This window comes from Heloderma suspectum, chromosome 5, assembly GCF_057233095.1.
Source record: "Heloderma suspectum isolate Gila_16-S chromosome 5, 16-S_ref, whole genome shotgun sequence".
Classification (NCBI taxonomy): Eukaryota; Metazoa; Chordata; class Lepidosauria; order Squamata; family Helodermatidae; genus Heloderma; species Heloderma suspectum.
Genome location: NC_139462.1, coordinates 10,843,716 through 10,864,529, shown reverse-complemented (window position 1 = coordinate 10,864,529; position 20,814 = coordinate 10,843,716). Strand labels below are relative to the sequence as shown.

The 20,814-nt window shown below is 45.5% G+C and overlaps 1 long non-coding RNA gene across 1 annotated transcript; it reads left to right on the top strand.

The window, feature by feature from the left end:
• Positions 1-905: 905 nt before the first annotated feature.
• LOC146343591 (uncharacterized) lies at positions 906-12,739 on the top strand. Its single transcript, XR_014792558.1, has 5 exons — positions 906-1,082; positions 3,605-3,668; positions 4,827-4,876; positions 5,443-5,595; positions 9,017-12,739. It is a non-coding gene; the product is annotated as an uncharacterized LOC146343591 (long non-coding RNA).
• Positions 12,740-20,814: the final 8,075 nt, after the last annotated feature.

Below are 20,814 nucleotides of genomic sequence, written 5' to 3'. Positions count from 1 at the left end.
GAGCGCAGGACAGGAAGGCCTGGCGTGCTATGGTCCATGGGGTCACGAAGAGTCGGACATGACTGAACAACTGAACAACAACAACATACTAAGGTAAATGATATAAATTGTTGTGAATCCTCTACCCTCTTATGGGATTATTTGCGTATTTTTATGAATAATGAAAAAAATGAATCTGGCTGCAAACAGAAGATGGAACAAAAGGCACCTGATGATCCATGAAATGCAGACAGAGTGGATTTCGCACAGTCCGCACATGCCTACTTGTAGGCCATGTAGTCCAAGCCTCTGCCCAATGCAAGGAATGCAGAGCTCAAATATCCCCAACAGACGGCTGTCCAGGATCTGCCTGAAGACCATGAGTGAGGGTGAGCCCACCATACCTCTAAGTAGGGATGTCAGAGAATTCCACCACAGACTGAAATGGGATCGAATTCCCTTCAGTCCGTGCCACGATATCCTCTGAGGAACGGCACCACAAGGTCCTGCGGAGCCAGCAGTCCTGCGGCTTTTTTTTCTTCACCCGCAAAGAGTCACGGAATTTTCATAAATAAAAATGCAGTGTAGTATATTCCGATAATAAATAAGTACATTTAAAAAAAAAAATGAATTGTGCTCACCGCCTTGTTTGTGGGTGTTCTTTTTAAATTGAAATCCTCCATCTCCATTTACTTTCAGCCACAACACTTCCTCTTCCTAGGGGCTTCCCAAAAGAAGGCTGTCTTAGGTGTGCCTGAGCGATAAACTATTTGTTTAAAGCAACGCTGTTTGAAAGAAAGAAAAAAAAAACCTTTTAAAATGACCATGCCAGTCCTGGAGTGGCATGGTCATTTTAAAAGGTTTTTTCTTTCTTTCAAACAGCATTGCTTTAAACAAATAGTTTATCGCTCAGGCACACCTAAGACAGCCTTCTTTTGGGAAGCCCCTAGGAAGAGGAAGTGTTGTGGCTGAAAGTAAATGGAGACGGAGGATTTCAATTTTTTTTTTTAAAAAAAACACGTAAATATTTACAAAAAATAGTGATTCTTACTGAAGTTATGCAGACTCACAGAGATGGCTGGGCACCGGAATTATGGTTGTCGGTACGGATATATCTTCGTAATTTTCAGAGTAGAAAAAAAGAGGAGAATTCCAGAGGCTTGTGAACGGCAGAACGGAGCACTGGCCACAAACAGCAAAAGTCAAGCAGCACGGAAGTTACACAACTCGTACATCCCTACCTCTAAGACAGGGGTGTTGAACTCCTTTCAGCCCCAGGGCTTCAGAGAAGCTCTCAGGGCCACATTCAGAGGGTGGGTGGGTCCAAAGGCAAAAGGCGTGGGGCCAAAGCCAAAAGGGTGCAGGATAATAACATAAGATTCAACATAACAAAAGATTCGGCCTTTTGTAGCTTAAAGCTCTTATTGCCCATCCCTTTCTGCCTGTAGGAGAGGCATTTCATCCGTTTAGAAATGGGGGGAAATTGTTCAATAGCTGGGGAAATTGTGCAATAGCTGGGAAACCAGCAAATGATTGGCAGTTAGGGAGAAGGAGGTGGGACCAGGGGAAGGGGTGTGGCCATTGGGGGAACCCCAGAAAGCCAGATTGAGACCCCAGGCAGGCTAAATTTGGTCAGCGAGCCAGAGGTTCTGGACCCTTACTGTAAGTTATTGGTTCCATTGTCAAACTGCTCTTACCATCAAGGATTGTCCCCTAATGTTCAACCAGAATCTACCCCCCTGTAACTTAAGCCCATTAGATCTAGGACAGACAAGAAGTCTTCACCTTCTCGTGTGTGATACCCCTTCATGTATTCTCTTATGTTGCCCCAGCTAGGCTTTGATCTCCCAAGGAAGCGGACTATGGTTGTGGTTGCTCTTATTCATGGAACATAGCAGCCAATGCAGTAGAGTCACACTTGTCAAGGTCAGGTTTCAGGAGATAAAGGTTCAAGAGGCAAGGCTTCACAAAGTAAAACCTTGATCACAAAGCTCCAGACTGTGTCAATGTGGCAAAATCAGGCTACAAGCAGAGCTGATAGGGGTCTTGGGCAGATTACTAGCAGAAGGCTTCTCACCAACAGGAAGGGCAAACGTTGCTCCAGAAGAGTTCAGAGGCCGCCTGAGACATTTTAAAGATTGGCCAGCCTGATAGAGCTGCTTGCTCCACCCCTTCTGGGAAGCCACCTAGGATCTTAAAAATCCATTGCCCTATTCAGTCATCACTGGCACCTCAAGGGGGTGAAGGGGGCTGCACTGGGAGAGAGTCATCTGAATCCAACGAGTCAGGGAGAGCTGTATCCTCTGGTCTGGAAAGATCTGGTTGTGTGGGGGAGGAGGCTCTTTGTCCAGGTCATTCTCTGAGCAATACTACTGTGTTCCCTCTCAGTCTTCTCTTCCCTAAACGAAACATTCCTAGTTCCCCCAACTTTTTCTCTTAGGACTTGTTTTCCACATGGCTGACCATTTTCTTGTCTTCCTTTGAACCCATTCTAGTTTGTCCATTAGGGATGTACGAAACACCTACCTGGCTCGGCGCCGGGCAATCCGCAGTGGGGGGGAGGTGCTCCGTCCCTCCCCCCAGAATCTTGCCCGGCCGACTTCACTCCGCGGCCAAGCCATGGAGCCACCGGCCAGCTCCGGCCACCCGCAGCTGGACATCCGGCCACTGGGCAGCCTGCAGAGACGCAAATGGCGGCTGTCATAGCCGCCGCCATTTGCGTCCCTGTATTGAGCTGTGATAGGCTACGTAAATACTTACGTAGCCTATCACAGCCTCTGCAGGGACGCAAATGGTGTCCCTGCATTAGCCTTAATAGGCTACTTAAGTATTTACGTAGCCTATCACGGCTAGGAAGAAGAAGAAGCGAATGGCGGCCAGGACAGCCGCCATTTGCAAAACAGCGCGGACGGGAGCAGGTAAGTGCTCCGTTTCACGTGCCTTTCATGGGGTGGGGGCGGTGGGGACTTGGTCCCACACACCTTTCGTGGGGGGGGGCAGGGGCTTCATTCTGAAATGGATTTCGGGGGATTTCACCGAGATCCGTCATGGAATTCTCTGACATCCCTATTGTCCATATCCTTCTCAAAGTGGGGCTCTCAGAACTGGACAGAGCACTCTAGATGAAGTCTGACTAGTGCAGAAGGAAGTGGAAGGATTACTTCCCATGCTGGGAAAAACTGGTTCTAATTAATGCAGCCTAAGGTTGCATTCATCTTTTTGGGCGACCACATCACAATTCTGACTCAGTCATTTTCAGCTTCAATCACTATCCCAATATCCTTTTCACATGTACAATGTCTCACATGTCTCCCATCCCATTCCTATACATTGTACTTTATTTGATTGCCTAAAGGCAGAACTAGCCTCAGTTAGGTTTATGCATGCATGAGTTACCACCACTTACATCCAGTTACATCCAGACGGGACTACTGTAATGTGCTATACGTGGGGCAGCCTTGAAACTGACTCAGAAACTTCAGTTGGTGCGTTTAAAATGTATTTAATGCTTCTGCCTTGTTTCTGTGGGTTTATTTGTTGTTCTCATTATATTATTATGATACTGATATTATTGTTTTCTTGTATACCACCCTGAAATTTATTTTTTTTAATTTTTTTTAAATAGATAAATGTCTTATCTGGGACACTATTGATTGGTGAAGGATACAGCACCAACATGCAGAGCAACTGTAAGCATGTCTACTTAGAAGTAAATCTCATTGAAGTGAATGGGACTTAGTAGGGAGTAAGTGTGTTGGGGATTGCAGCCTCAATCCATTTTTCTTTATTCAGGATTGCTTCCACCAACATTACACGATGGTCCCATACAAACTATCTTATTAGGGAACAATCCTATGGGGATAGGCAGCCACCTCTGAACTTGGAGGTGACCGGGATCGTTCCCTCCGTGCTTCTCCTGCCCTGCATTTGCAGCTAGACAGCCGATTTCGGCTGTTTAGCCGTGGGAAGGCGGAGCAGGGGAGGAGGCTGCCGTATGACACATAGGATGTGTCTTGCCAGCATTTCCACCTTCCCCACCCTGGAACACCCCCCGGAATGCCCTGTTTGGGCCACTCTGCACTCCTTCTCCAAGCAGGGAGCACGGGGCCGTTCCACGCAGCCTGCAAGGCAGTACGGGAGGTTGGGGGAGGTCATAGGGTTGCTCCCTTAAAGTCTTTAAAATGTCTACATTTTAACTGCTCCCCTCCCCTCCCCTCCTGAAAGAAAACATAGCCTTTGGGCATGAAAAATGTTGCTCTTAATTTTTGCTTTTCTGCATCTCCTTAAAAGCCATCCAGGGGCATCATTTTTCTATTTAATGGAACTCTTAAGTTAATTAAAATGTGTGACATTCAGAATTGTTGTCAGAACACAGAATAAAAACGGATTACAGGGCCATTTATCATGCCATGGACAAGTGCCTAAATGAGGAGGTTCATCAGAAAAGTTTATGTGGAAGTCAGTTAATTTGCGTGGAAGGGCTGTAGCTCAGCCCCTGCTCTGTGTGCAAAAGGTCCCACACTTGATCCCAGGCATTTCCACGTAGGGCTGGAAAAACTCCTGCCTGAAACCCTGGAGAGCTGCTGCTGCTGCCAATCAGTGTCAACAATGCTGGGTTAGGTGGACCAAGGGCATGGCTCCGTATAAGGCAGCTTCCTATGTTCCTACGTTCCTATCTAAGGACCCTGGGCTGTGTTCAGGGCCTTTTGTACATCTGGAATTTGAATTGTAGCATGTTTTCAAGCTGTGTAAGTTGGGTAAAGGTCTGAAGGACCTCAGAAAGGGATATTTGGATGGGAACACTACTTTAGCAAACTACCAATAGATGCTTTCTTCTGCCCCTATAGGAAACAACGGGACCAGGATGGGAAGTCACATGATGCTCGAATAAAATTAGGTAACGTTTTGTGATTTCTCTGTCTCTCTTGTTTTTGTGTTGCACTCTGATGCAACACAAAAACAATCGGTGATGGGAGGAAGCAAAATCCAGCCAGCAATTTTGTGGAGATTGAAGACACAAAGAAAAGTATTGTGCTCAGAAAAGTCACCAATCTCCTTGGTTCTTTTTGAGCTGAAATTTAACCAGGAGGCACAGACTAGATGAAGTCAAATTAAGCAAAAGTTAATCAATATAGACATTGGATGCAAAATGGATATATTTAATCATATGCACACCTACAGGTAGGGATGTATGGAACATTAGTTTCAGTTTGTTCTTGATCAGGATTTTACTTAGTTTGCACCTTCAGGACTGAACATGGACTCAAATGCAATCTGTGTTAGAAGTTCATAGTTCATAAAAGTTCTGAGCTTACAATGTGATTTGCAGACAAAAAAAAAAAAGCATTTGAGAGCATGTGTACATTTCAAAAATGCATATATTTAGAAATGAGTACATTTCAAAAAAGCATACATTTCAAAACTATGCACAATTGATGTGTACATTTGGAAAACTATGCACAGATTTTCATGCAAAAAAGAAAAAGAAAGAAGAAGAAGCTCCCAATCTGATACGGACTTGAGTCAGAACGAGCTTCGAGATGGAATTCGGAGAACTTTGGCAAGCTCAAGTTTTACTGATCTGCACATCTTGACCTACAGGAGGAGATGGATGAGGTAAGGACTTCTCCTTCCTAGTATTTTCAAATTAGGCATTTTTCTTCTTTTCTTGCTGCTGCTGCTGTTTTGCATCAGGCAAGGAGGGGGTAACTTTTTTTAGACCACTGGCTGGCTGTGGAATGCTGGGAGCTGTAGGACATTTTTCTGTCTAAACATGCCTAGGATTGTGCCCTTAAGTTAAGACATGATCTGGCATCACCAAAGCCCAGCTGGGTCTTGCTGGCCAGGGCAAGAGGTGGGAGTGCAGTATTTCTATGGATGCTGTGGATGTATTTTCCACTATTTGGGGATTTTTTTCAAGTGGTGAGTTTAGGATATGGCAGCCATCTATAAGAACATAAGAAGAGCCATGCTGGATCAGACCAAGGGTCCAGCATTCTGTTCATACAATGGCCAACCAGCTGTTGACCAGGAACCCACAAGCAGGGCATGAGCGCAACAGTGCCCTCCCACTCATATTCCCCAGCAAGTGGTGTACATAGGCTCACTTAGGGATGTATGGATTTTGTACCATCCATTCCAGTGGGGAATCGGGGGGGGGGAGGCAATCCATTCCTCCCCCCCGGAATCCTTGCAGAGGAGCTCCGCTCCTCGAGGATTCTGCAGAGCCGAGGGCCACCACTTACCTGAATAGACCAGAGCCCTTCACCTCCACGCCAATCTCCATTAAAAAAAAAAAGTGATCTGCAGGATGTCCCCATAGACTTATACTCAAAATAGAGCCATGAATTTTGCGTATAAGCCTATGGACACATAGACTTATACGCAAGATTCACAGCTCTAATTGGGTATAAGTCTATGGGGACATCCCGCCGATGGCCATCTTTGTAAAAATGGTAGATCAGCCCCACTTACCTCCTCTCCTGGAGGATTCCGCGTGGGATGGCATGGCTGCTTGTTGCACCGGGAGCCGTTTGCCTCCTCGCTGATCGCCATTTTACAAAAATGGCGATCAGCGTGGTTACAAACGGCTCCCGGTGCAACAAGCAGCCATCCCGACCCACGTGGAATCCTCCACTGGAATTCGGCTTCCCTGGGATCCGTGGTGGAATTCTCTAACATCCCTAACACATAGCCATCCAGACTCGTAGCCATTGATAGCCTTTTCCTCTGGGAATTTGTCCACCCCCCTGCCCAATTTGCCCAATTCCAGAGGCGTAGCAGTGGCATCTCTCTCTGCCTTCCCCTCCCCCAGGGGATGATTGGTGTATAGCAAGGGTGTTGAACCTCAGGCCTACAGACCAAATATAGCCTGCCTGTAGTCCCCAGAGGGCCATGACCTCTTTCTCAGCCCCAGCCCCTTTCCCCAATTGCTGATTGATGGTTTTTCAGTTTTTTGTGCAGCATTTTTTCAATTCTTGAAATGTCTCTTCTAAGGCTTAGTTACTGACAGTAAGGGTTTTAAAATAAAATAGGCTGGTATTTTTGGTAATTTTGGCATGCCCCTTTTGCCTTTGGTCCTGCCCATCATTGGAATGCGGCCCCCTGAGAGCTACTTGGTAACTGAATTCAGCCCTCTGTCAGGCTCGGTTTTCTGACACTCTCTGGCAAGTTGACACAGATGACAGATAACGATGAGGCTCTTCATTGAAGCAGATCAGGTTATATAGATCAGGTTTCCAGAGCTCTTGGCAGAGCTTCAGCATTTATAATCCCCAATAAATAAAAAATCCTAGGCAGAGGCTATCGGCAGATTGCTTTGTTCAAGAGGCAGTCCCAAGGCTAGAATTCATGGAGAGTCCTAGCAATAAATTGCAAGTTAGAGTCTTAATGACACAAGATTCAAGGCAGACAAGAGTTCAAGATTCCTGATAAGTTCAGGCAAGAAAGTATTCAGAGCAATTAATAAGATGTTGTTCTCAGCAAAAGCTCTTCAGCCTGAGCACCGGCTTAAATACAAGGGAGGGGTGGCTAAAGCTCCCCTTCTGACAATCTCTCCTGGCAGGGCATCTGGTCTGTAAACGATCACTACGTATGAATGGACATCTCTGTTCCACCCTTTTCAGCTGGTGTCATAACCTGGGTGACACCCTGAGCCACCCTCCCCCGCAGAGTCCTACTCAGTCACTTCGCACATTCCCAGGCTGTAAATCAGAGGCCTCCTTCAAGGCCAAAGCTTGCAGCTGTGGCTAACAGGGAGTATTATTCCCTATTATTCCCTATTATTCCCTTCAGTTTGCAATCAGATGGGAAGCTAGGCAGAGCTGAGCTCCCAGGACCTGAACTGACTGAACTAGGTTCCCAACCATTCTGCTCTATGTCAGAATCAGATTCTGGATCCAAAGCCATAGGGCCCACAGTGGCACTGGGACTATTCCTAACACCCCTGGGCTGAAAGATGTTCAATCCTATACACTCCTGGTGTATAGGATTGCTTAGCCTGTGTTCACTGGCATGGATTGATAGTAGAACTGATGCACTGCCCACTCTAAGACACTTTTAACTTCTAGAGACTAAGAGGAAGACAGAGGTATTCTAAAAAATGGTAACACTAGAAACTCACAGTAAGAATTTTGAGAAGGCAAAAATACGGCAGAAAATGGGACAGTGGATCAGGAACCAGAAACAGGGAACAGTCTCTTGAAAACAGAGATATTGAAGCCTATGCAGATCCTGAGGTTCCCAGTTCATACCCTGGAATCTGGCAACATCTGACAAATTCTTATGTTCTTATGATATATGAGAAATTTGTTTCAGGTCTGTTTTGATCAGGATTTTACCCAGTTCATACCTACTGGACGAAATATGGATTCAGATACAATCTGCAGTAAAAGTCCATACATTTCCAAGATTGTTCAACAGAATGTGTACATTACATTTAAATTTTGCATACATTTTAAAAAGGCTTACATTTCAAAATGCATTAATGACAAAAATGTGCACAATTGATGCATATATTTGGAAAAAAATATGCAGAGATAAGCACAGGTTTTCATGCAAAAAGAAAAAAAGAAGGAGCTTGCAATCTGATACAGACTCGAGTCAGAATGAGCTTTGAGATAGAATTCGGAGAACTTCGATGAGCTCAAGTTTTGCTGATTTGCACAGCCCTACCCACAGCATTTCTGCTCCTATCCAAGGATGTGTGAGAAATTTACCCTACTGAGATTTTTTTTTAAATGCATTTGCCCAATTTGTACCTCTGGACCTGAATGCAATTTGCTGTCAGAAATCCATAAATTTCTGAGGTGGCGATGCGTTCCACAAAAAAAAAAAAAAAATGTGTTTAACAACACATGCATATTTGAAAACTGCACAAAGAAATATCTGTATATTTTGAAAATACACACATGGGTGCATGCATGCAAAGATGCATATGTTTTATAATGGATACAAAAATGAACACATTTTTTTTTAAAAAAATGCATATGAAGTTTCATACTGATGTGTGTGTTTGTTTGTTTTTTTAAATCCCAAGCTCCTGTAGAAATCAGATGGAACTAGCCTGACCTCAAAAACTTCATAATCTCAGTGAGACTGAAATTTACAGATCTGTCAACTTCTATTCTTGCCTTAATTACTGTTAACTATCCTCCTTAGTTTCTAAAGACAAGTAATGGAGCAATTAGGCCATCATTTATAGTTCCTGCCTTTGCGGGGGCGGGATGGACAAGATAACGCAATGGATTTTCCACTGTGAAGCACATTGCCAATGTGATGTTTAGTGGATATTCAGCTCTTCACTCAGACTCAGACAGCTGTTGGATTCCAAATGTGCCCCCCCAATGGGGACAGAGCATATGAAAATAGCTACATGCAGGGCTGTAGCAAACATTCACCACTGTGTAGGGCTGCCGCATACGCAGGTTGGGCATTAAGGAAACAAATGGAAAATCTACCATTTCCTTGTACCCAGCAGCAACTTGCATAAACCCATCACCAAGTCCAAGTTTCTCTGCACAGTCTAGTGTATCTGATTTGCTGGAAAAAATCCAACATGAGCCAGGGAGAATCTTTGGAAGACTGGGCAGAGCAGGGTAAATTGGAGGAGTTTGGTGCTCTTCTGATCCCCCCTCCCCCTGTAACTGACTAGGACATGAGCAGTTCACAGGTAAATCAGGAAGTAATAATGATGGAGTGGCAGGATGACAGCTAGAACATAGTTGGAGAAATATGCAGGACAGATGGACTGGACTGGAGCTCCTTTTGGAGCATGTTGCACAGAAGCCATGGTGGAAAGGCAAGCATACTTTCCCATCACCATGGCATCAGTGTAATGTCATCCAACTAAGCTTTTCTGAGCAGTTCATGGCTTGGGGAACATAAGAACATAAGAAGAGCCATGCTGGGTCAGGCCAAGGGTCCATCTAGTCCAGCATTCTGTTCACACAGTGGCCAACCAGCTGTCGACCAGGAACCCATAAGCTGGACATGAGCGCAACAGCACCCTCTCGCTTATGTTCATCAGCAACTGGTGTACATAGGCTCACTGCCTCTGATGCTGGAGGTAGCACATAGCTATCAGGACTAGTAGCCATTGATAGCCTTATCCTCATGAACTTGTCTGTGCCCCCTTTTAAAGCCATCCAAATTGGTGGCTGTCACGCCCGTCACTGCATCTTCTGCTAGCAAATTCCATAGTTTAACTATGTGCTCTGTGAAGAAGTACTTCCTTTTAACTCTCCTGAATCTCCCACCATTCAGCTTCATGGGATGGTCCCAGGTTCTACAATTTAATATAGTATTTGACTCTCATTTAATAATTAAATTCAAGAGTTTAGGGATATGCCTGGATGGCCAGGGGTACCATTTTTCAGCTCTCTTTGAGGTGCTGGAAAATAGTTGGTCTCCTAGTGATTAGGATCTAGCCACTATGATGCATGCCTTTGTAACTTGCAGTGAACGTCCTTTGAAGGGCAAAAACTGCAGCTGGCACAGAAGATGGTGGCAGCAAAGTTGTTAAATGGGCACTGGCCAGAGAGACCACATAATACCAGTTCTCAGAGAGCTGCACCCGTTGCTAGTTAGTTTCTGGGCTTAATTCGAATATTTTAAACTTTGAAGCCCTTGAGGGTTTTGGCTGTGCCTGCTGAACTGAGGCTGACAGTCAGAGTCTCTGTTATGTATGTCCCTGTCAGGGTTCCCCATAGGACCACCGTAGGATCTGGACCTGGACCCCGTGAGCATCACCTTAAGGCTCTCTTGCCTCTTTAAGAGTCCCACCTTCCTTCTTTTATCCACCCCTTTCCAGTAACATGGGGTTCAGGCTGTAGGCATGGGGTGACTGACACTGTAGACATGGGGTTTAACCACAACAGTTTACTGGTAAATTAAAGCAAGTAAATCACAAAAAAAGGTATTTACACAATAGAGCTGAGTGATACAAAAGGCATTAAAAAAATAAAGTTGCAAAATGCAAGTTCCTTTACCCTAGCTATACTTAGACTTCTCCAGACTGCTTCTTCCTGCTCCTTCTTCGGGCTGTGGTCTCCTCAGCTCTGCTCTTACTGCTCTGGTGTTTCTGACTCTCCCTTTTTATACCCTCCTCCATCAAAACTGAAAGTACTGTCTTGAACCCGAAGAAATGAAACTTAACTGGGGAAATGAAAGTGAATCTTAACTGGGGAAATGAAACTACTTCTCTCAGGGATACCCCTCCCAACAAAAAACTCCAGGCCTCTAGGCCTGTCCTTTTTCTTTTCCTTGCCTCTGTAGGCCTCAAACTTTCACAGTCCCCAATATCAGAATCCAGATGAATGGGTAGCTACCCAAAGATTCTTCTCCATAGTGGGCCCATCCTTATTGAACTACCATCTGAAGAAAGTGTGTCAGGCCTGCTCGTTCTAATTTTTTTTAGAAAGAGGGTTAAGGCCTCCTTTCCACCCAGAAAATATTATAGCCTAAACCAGCAGATATGGATTCATTAATTCATACTCAGCTGGGATTACTCCTCTTCCATTCTATTAACTATGGATCTGTCATTGATTCTGCTGTTCTTTTATCAAGACTGTTCTCCAATCAATGTTGACTGATGGATTTTCAATGTCATTTTAATTGTAGCTCTGTTGCATTTTAGTTTGATTATTGTATTACCGTGAGCCAATTTGGGAACCAGTCAGCTGAAAAGTGGGGGATATGTGTGTGTGCATGGAAGAAATCAATCAATGAGATTAATAAAATATTTTGAGCCACCAATTATCTTTCTTTCTTTCTTTCTTTCTTTCTTTTTTAACGAGAAATATTTTTTAAACAAGCTCTCATTAGCCTTAATGAAACCTGCTTAGGTCGATCCAGATACCTGCCCCCTCCATGTGTTCATTGTACCTAGATATAAACTGGGATCATGCCTACTGGCCCTGGCCCCAGCCACTGTGTACTGATCACATGCAGTGCTATGTGCATACAGGCAGTACATGTGTGGGCTTTCTCCATGCTGTCCAATCTTGGCATTTTTGCAAGATATAGACTGTGTGGATAGAGCCTTCATGTACAGAGTGCATAAGGAGGCTCTGTGTGCAAAGTACAATCAAAGCATGGGAAACTGAGCATCTGGATCCATCCCCCACATGCATTTATTGTACCTACAGTTTTGTCACCTGCATAAGGTTATTCCTTAAACATGTGGTAGGGAACCCCTAGCCCAAAGCAAAATCACATGCAGCCCTCAGCATCTTCTAGCGCAGAAGTGGGCAACTTGTGGCCCTCCAGTTGTTTCAGCCTATAACTCCATAAGACCCCAGGGGTAACCAAGTTACCAGTAGTTTTAGAGAGGCTTAGAGTTCCATAATATTCTGTGCTTTGGCTCATGATTAAGTGCAATTTCCTTGCTAGTGGACCTCTCAGCTTGTAAGATGAGTCAAAGGTCGATAGCGCGGTCTCAGCACATTCCATGCTAACGAAGGCTAGTATCTTATCAGGGCCTAGGATGTGCCTGAGAAGTGAGGCTATGTTTATGCCGAGCTACAGGTGTCTGTGCTGGGAAAGTTCTGATTTGCTCCTTCTGAACAAGCACTGTTAGCCTATGCTGGGAAAGTTGCAGATGAATGCTAATCAATGCTTGCTGCTGTCATGCTGCCTCACTGCTAACATGTATGGTATAAAACCCATTGTGTCCCTTGGCTCTGGGTTCAGAGAAGCTGTCTGATCCAACTATTGGGTATGCCTGTATGCTGTAAATACTCAGTAAAGTCTCCTTGTAAGCAAACCTGGGTCTGGCTTATCATTATCTTGGCACCTGAAACCTCAGCAGCCCACAGCCGCAGCATACAAACTCCCATTAGCCCTAGCCAGCCTAGCCAAAGGTGAGGCATGGTGGAGTTGTAAGCCAAAACATCTGGAGGGCCAAACGTTGCCCACCCATGATCTAGATCTCTGGATGTTGCGGCCCCAAGTTGGCTCTCCGGAATACCCCACTGAAAACTGCATCCTCTTCTCCTTCAGGTGTGTGTGCGTGTGTGCGCGTGCATGTGTATTCATGTGTGTGCATGCATGTATGTGTATATGTGTGTGTGTGTATGTGTGCATGTGTGTGTGTGTATGTGTGTGTGTGCATGAGAGAGAGAGAGAGAGAGAGAGATTGGTAGGGAAGGGAAGGGATGGGGTGGGGTGGCTCACACAGCAAGAAAAAGAGCTGTGCAATTCTGCAATGCTGAAAATTCTGTCTACCAGTAGCACTGGCTGTGCCTTCCCCTGGCTACCCCCCCCCCCGCCAATTTAGGCTTCCTATGGGTAAATTCCCCTTCATAGGAAAAAGATGCCCCATCCTTGCCTCAAACAGAAGCTATCACGTCACAGATAAAAAATACTGGTTTTCAAAACACACACAAAATAAAATCTTAGGTGGGGCTCCTATTCTGGCTATGTGTGTGTCTAAAGTCTTTTTTTTTTAAGTGAGACATTTATTCTCATGTGCAGAGTTCAATTCAAGAAACAGCTATCCAGAGAGATAGGCTGCCATTCCTAAATATAGTGTGGAGGGTTAGGGATGGGATTTTGAGTGATTTCCCATTACTTCCTTTCCTGAGCGCTTAAAGGACGGTTCAATTTTGAGTAATGCAATTTTCAATTAGAGTAATCTGGCAGCGAGTACTTTGGTGGTTGTACCCCAGTGACTTTAATAAGCACAGAACATTATAGCTGTTATGCTGAAGCACTACAGGTAGGGCCGAGAACATGTCACTTTCTGCAGCAAGAGGTTAAGTGAGGATGTTCAAGTCAGAGATTTCAGTGTGGGCAGCAGACGTTTGAATGCAGATGGCATAACCTATTAAAAACACTATTTTAGTGGCCCAGTATTTGCTTTGCCTTTTCAATAATGGTATATTTATTATTATTTTTATTTAGTTAAAAATGTTGTGGCCGCCTTTCAGGACAGAAGCCCTCCCAAGGCGGCTTACAGCAATAAACTACATAAAAACAGTTTAACTATTAAAAGTGATAAAAACATAAACACAATTAAAAACAACAAAAGCTGACAATATATTGCTTGTTCTTTCATTTTTTTAAAAGGTGCTTAGCCACATTTAAGTGTAATTAGCACTTTGAAATTTGCAAGCTTACGTTGGCCATTTGGTACCTGGGTAGGAAGGAACCCCAAAGAGGCACTCTGTTATCATAGAATCATAGAACAGTAGGGTTGGAAGGGGCCTACAAGGCCATCAAGTCCAACCCCCTGCTCAAGGCAGGAATCCAAGTCAGAGCATCCCTGAAAGATGGCTGTCCAGCCTCATCTTGAATGCCTCCAGTGTGGGAGAGCCCACTACCTCCCTAGGTCATGGGTTCCATCGTCATACTGGAGTAGTAATATTTAGATAAAAAACTAAACTGCCGTTCTTCATGAGCTCAGAGTGCTTAAGAAAGAAAGGATAAATGTGGGCTATCAATGCCTTGCGTTCACAGAATATGATCAGCAGTTCACACTTCCTAATTTCACACTTCCGAACACTACACAAACCAAAACTCAGTTATCCTTCAAAATTTGCACTTTTCTGAATTTTGCAATGGAGCTCTCCAGTCAAAACATGTGGACAAAAGTGTGCATAGCAGAAGGAATAATGTTCAAACATGCATTATATTAGGAAAACCACTTGCAAAAAATTGTGTATATTAGGGATCAGACATATGTCCCCCAGACAGCAACTGCAGGGGTGTGTGTGGCATGATTGTTTTGTTTGGGGGCTCCAAAGTCAGAAACGGGGCTCTGACCTCAGAGCCCAGAAACCATGCTCCCCACCCCCACCCCTCATGGCCACCATGGTTCTGGCTCAGAAATGGAGTGCTGAGATGGGGAAAGGGGTCATTCCTGAGGGCAGGATGGGGAAGAGACTGGGGTACTGGCCATATGACATTTCCTATGACCACCCCAGCCTCCTCGCCCCTGAAGCAACACTGCTAGACAGGTGAAATCGCCCATCTGGCAGAAATGGAGGGGTCATTCCCGGACCCCTGTACAGCAGAGGCAAAGTTCACCTCCACGGTCCAGCAGCCCTGCGCTGGATACTTGGCAGCCTTTGAGACTGGAGGCCGCTGACTATCGTCATAGGATTGCACCCTGAAGCAAAAGTGCACAGGAAAATAGACGTATAAGGAGATATGTGCACAAAAATGCTTTCGGATGTCCATGCATATTTTTTTAAAAAAATCTCAATGTTCAGGATGAACTCAATATAAGAATGGAGAAATTCTCAAAGCCTGAAGTGAACCAAAGTGAAGAATGGAAGAAAAAGAAGACACTGAGAGAAACCAAAATCGACAGATTCATCCGTCCCTAGCCACACGCAGAGGCACCTCTGATTCTTGGCTTCAAAAGTCTGGCTGCAACTCCAGAAATGTCATCTTAATTTTCATATCAGAGGAAGAAAAAGGGAAGAAATGCAACAGGCCATCTGTTAGGTTTATGGTTGCTTTGGAAGTGCTGGTGCCACTTCCAATTTGAGAAGGAGCCGCACCACCAAGTCTGCTGCCTCTTTAGTAATCTACAGTTATGTGTCTGTGTGTGTGTGTGTGTGTGTGTGTGTGTGTGTGCGCGCGCGCGTATAGGTATAGATATAGATATCGATACAGCGAGATTGTTTGCAAACTTAGGCCACAGCCAACTACAGGGTTGAGCCTTCACCCAGGAAAGTGCTACACTGCTTTCTGATGGGCCCCCATGACAGCTGTGCTCCACAATGTCAGCAGCAACCCCCCCTCCACCCGGTGAACTTACTGGCGGCAGCAGCCAGCAGCAGTGCTTCAATCTGTAGCGGGCAAGTCTGTAGCATTTAACATCTCCCCAAACGCCACAACGTAGCATCATTCCAGGAATGGGCTAGAAGGAACGAGCAGGTGGTGAGTCCAATTCAGCACCCATAGGCCTCTCGATGGGGAACTGCCTAAGTAGGGACGGTGGTGTTGAACCCATGTCCTACTTGTGCGTTTCCCTTGGGCAGCTGGTTGGGCACTGTGTGAACAGAATGATGGACTAGATGGACCCTTGGTCTGATCCAGCAGGTCCCTTTTTACATTCTTATATTCATTCCATGTTCTGCTAATACCAGTTCAGACCTTCTGGCCCTGAAAAAGCATTTGAATTGGCAGAGCTTTGTTCCAAACCTTCTTACCTATTATTCATTAACCTCCTTGATCCAGAGTTGGCATCAAAATAAGCAGGTAGCTCTGTTTTATGTTATATATATATATACACACACACACACACACACACACACACACACACACATATATATATATATATATATATATATATATATATATGCGCACTGGCTTTGCAGGTAAAAACTGTTGTATGAACCCTTGTTCCGGACAGTTTACCAGCTGCCTTTCATCATAGCTTACTGCTACACATGCTTTTTAATCCAGGCAAAAGTAAAAGAAAAATAAATTTAAACAATGGAAAGTGGATGGGGGAATGCGTGGGAATCGAATTACAACAATGGGCTTCAATTGATCTGGAGTTGGCTTGCTTTGTGACCCGGAGTGATCTGGACTGCATGGATTTTGAGCACTGTCAATGAATTCTCTAATTGCCCTATCTTTAATTACTTTATTTACTATTCATCATTCTGTCTTTAACTACTAGCTTAAGGGGTGATTTTCATTAAGATATCCCACTGGGGATGGGAGGTTAACTCTTTCCCTCTACTCAGAGATCCTGACAGAACCTGCACCCTTCCCCACCCCCTGTGGCTGGAATCAGCCCCAGGACAAAGCTGTCATTGGCATGTTCATTTTGGGGTCATGGGGCCCTGTCGTTGGAACTGCTTCAGTGTCTCCAACCGCCTTAATCTAATCTTCGGTACGGTAAAGCACATATTTTGCATGCAGGAGGTCCTGGGTTCCGCCCTCAAATCTTCAGTTAAAAAGATCAGGTCAGGATTAATGGGAAAAGCTTCTTTCTGCCCAAGATCCTAGAGAACTACTGTTGGTCAAGGTAGAATACACAGATCATAGGAAGAGGAGGTGCTTTGGACAGTGGAGGCGGGTGGCTCCGATTTCAGTGGGGCTGTGAATCCATTCTGGGTTTCAGTTAGAACCAGCCAGAACTATAAAGGAGCTATCCAAGGTCCTGAACCTATTTTGGCAATAGGATTTAGCCTCTTGGATAGCTCCTTTAGAGTTCTGTCTGGTTCTGACTGAAACCCAGAATGGATTCACAGCCCCATTGAAATTGGAGCCACCAGCCTTCACTGGCTTTGGATGTCAGAGGCCCCATGTACATGTCAACCTACATTTCCAGGCAGCAGAGGTTACAAAGACCTCTTTTTTTGTCAGAGGCCTTGGAGAGCTTCTTCAAGTCATCACTGGGCCAGCTGAGCTGTGCTATGTGACTCCGTGCAAGACAGTTTCATGTGAGCAGCCAGTGTGCCATCTCAAACTGGAGGTTTTTGCCTCTCCAATAGTCCTTCTTCCAACTCTGTCACACCAGGCACAGTCTTTTGCCCATGAAATATTCCTAAAAGGCTCTTGCATAAAGATCTTGGCATTATTAATTAACCCTTGGAGGTTGCTACAGCTGTGCATTAATAAGCCATAACAGTAACTTGAGGTGCTTACATGGAAGTTTAACCAAGAGCTACTCTCCTCCAGGGAGCCTTTTATTTGACATGCTCAACCTTAAAAGTTGAGATTTCATTTAACTTTCCCTTCCTAGATTCTTTACAGCATAGAAATATAGTTATGTCTCCCAGCAGAGAAGACAACAGGCAGTTTACCGATTCAACGATCCTTTTTGGCTTTCAGACATCACTGCTGCTAAGTAGAACTTCCATTCAAACCTGGAGGCAGTCAGGACAGCAGGCACTGATTTCTCAGAGTGAAGCTTTGAAAAGTCAGCAACTTCCAGGTTTTGTGCGTGTGTGTTTGGAAAAATGAATAACTCAGTTCTAAGGCTCTCTTCATACGGACACACATCTAGCAGTATAAGAAACAAAACCCTATGGATGGAATGCTAAGCTGCTGGAGACTATCCACATGTCTGGATAGTCACACATGGTCTCCAGCAGCCCTTGCATAGGTCTTTCTCATCCACCCTACCAGGAGGATTTATGACTCTGGTGGGCAAATAATTTTTAACAGTTGGTACTGAGCAAAAGCTGCAGGGGCCAGCAACATTGGCTCCATCCACTACTTCGAAATGAATTTCCCCAGCAATAATATATTGTTCCTTGCTGTGATGCAAAATAGACTTATACGCAAAATAGAGTGGTGAATCTTGCGTATAAGTCTACATAGAGTTATGTGCAAGATTCACAGCGCTATTTTGTGTATAAGTCTGTGGGGTCATCCTGCAATTGCTATCTTTTTTTTTTTTTTTTAAGATGATTGGCACGGAGGCGAAGGGCTCCAGTTGATTCAGGTAAGTTGTGGCCCTTGGCTCTGTGGAATCTTCATAGAGTGGAGCCACTCCGTGAGGATTCCAGGGGGAGGAACGGATTGCCTCCCTCCCCACGGATTCCCCACCGGAATGGATGGTGTGGAATCCGTACATGATGTGCATCCCTAATCCCTGTCCAGCAGAGTCCATAGTTCGCAAACCAGCTGAAGCTGGTAAAAGGCATTCTGAGCTGCCATGGCCACTTGGGCTTCCAGCAACAATGATGGATCTAGGAGGAGCCCTAAACTATGGACCTGATCTTCCAGAGGGAGTGCAACCCCATCCAGAACAGGCAATGAACCGATCTCCTGGACTCAGGAACCACTCATCCACAGGGCTTCCATCTTGCCAGGATTCAGCTTCAGTTTACTGGCCCTCATTGAGCCTATTACTGAGTTTAGGCACTGATCCAGTACTTGCACAGTATCTCTCAGTTCAGATGTTACAGGGAGATAGAGCTATGTGTCATCACCATACTGATGGCACTTGGCTCCAAATCCCCTAATGACCACTCCCAGTGGCTTCATATAGATGTTAAATAACATTGGGGACAAGATGGCACCCTGTGGAACTTCATAGCTCAATTGCCAAGGGGCCGAGGCATGGTCACCCAATGTTACTCTCCGACCACAGTGCCTCAAATACCCATCCTACCGAGTGGATCCAGGAGGATACCATGGTCAATGGCATCAAAAGCCAATGAGGCATCGAGCAGAATTAACAGGGTTGTACTCCCCCTATCCCTGTCTTGATAAAGGTCATCTATCAGGGTGACCAAGGCTGATTCAGTCCCATAACCAGGATGAAACCCACACTGAAATGGGTCTAGATAATCAGAATCCTCCAAGAGTGCCTGCAGTTGTTCCACCACTACCCTCTCCAGAACCTTCCCTAAAAAGGGGTATTTTCAACTGGGTGGTAGTTGTCTAATACCATTAGGACCAGAGTGAGCTTCTTCAGGAGTGGTTGCATTACTGCCTCCTTAAGAACAGCAGTGACCACCCCTTCCTGAAGGGGAGCATTCACCACACCTTGGACCCACTCAGTCATACTCCCTTGGCTAGATTTGATTAGCCAGGAAGGGCAAGGATTGAGAGGGCATGTGGTCAGTTGCATTGCTGCAAGCACCTTGTCCACATCATCAGGCTAAAAAACTGAAACGGATCCCACGAAATCGGGCAGATGGTGGCATCAGAGACCTCAACTGGAACTGCTCTAACAACAGCATCAAGTTCACTGTGGAGACAAGCAATTTTGTCCTCGAAGTGTGATGCAAAAAAGTCACAGCAGGTCCTTGAGGAGACCAGGGCCCCATTCGCCAGGGAGAGTGTTAACACTCCCTGGACCACACAAAAGAGCTCCACTGGATAGTTATTTGATGCAATCATCATCTGCACCGCCACACAATGAGCACGATTATGTGCTCTAGAACATGCTCGGTCATCTTTGCTTCAAGACTTGTGCCGTTTGTGCTCTAGCTGATGTCTAGACTGTTTCATTGCCCATAACTCCCCAGTATATCAGGGAGCAGAATGGGTTCCACAGCACTGGAGAGGGCACAGTGCAATCGAGTCAATGACCCTCTGCATCTCACTGTTCCACTGTGAGGCTAGGACCTCGGCTGGATCACCAGCTTTCTCCACTGGGAAATCCCTAAGAGCATTCAGAAATTCATCAGATTCCATCAGTCTCCTGGGGCAGACCATCTGAATGAGTCCCCCACCCCTGCAGGAAGGAAGTAACACCATGAGTTCAAATCTCACCAGGAAGTGATCTGACCATGACAATGGGGCTACTTGGACACCCCCCCCCCATTTTTCAGATTACTCATCTCACAGCTTGGAGCAAAACCCAAATAAAGGGCATATGCCCTGTTTCATGTGTTGGGCCAACGACAAACTGAGACAGCCCCATGGTTGTCATGGAGGCCATGATGTCCTGACCCAGAGCTCCAGAGACAACCTTAGTGTGGAAGTTGAAGTCACCCAGAACCACCATCATGGGTTCCTTGAACACCACACTCAAGACTGCCTCTGCCAGCTGAGTCAGGGAGGATGCTGGGCAGCAGGGTGGGAGGTACACCAGCAGCATCCCCAATCTGTCTCTATGGCCCAACAACAGGTGCAGCCCCTCAAGGCCTGCTCCAAGGTGGAGTGGTTTCCTGGTGATAGAGATGGAGGTTCTATGAACCATGGCAACTCCCCCCCCCGGCCCTCCAACATATGTTGGTGCTGCACCAAGTACCCAGTTGGGCAGAGCTGAATCAGGTCAACCCCACCCAGCTCAGCAAGAATTGCACTTCCAGCCCCTCCTACATCTCTCTGACTCCCTTTCTCCCTGTTTGATTCTGTCGGACACATTTTAGGCTGTGTTGTCATTGGAATAAAAAAGATATATACTTTATT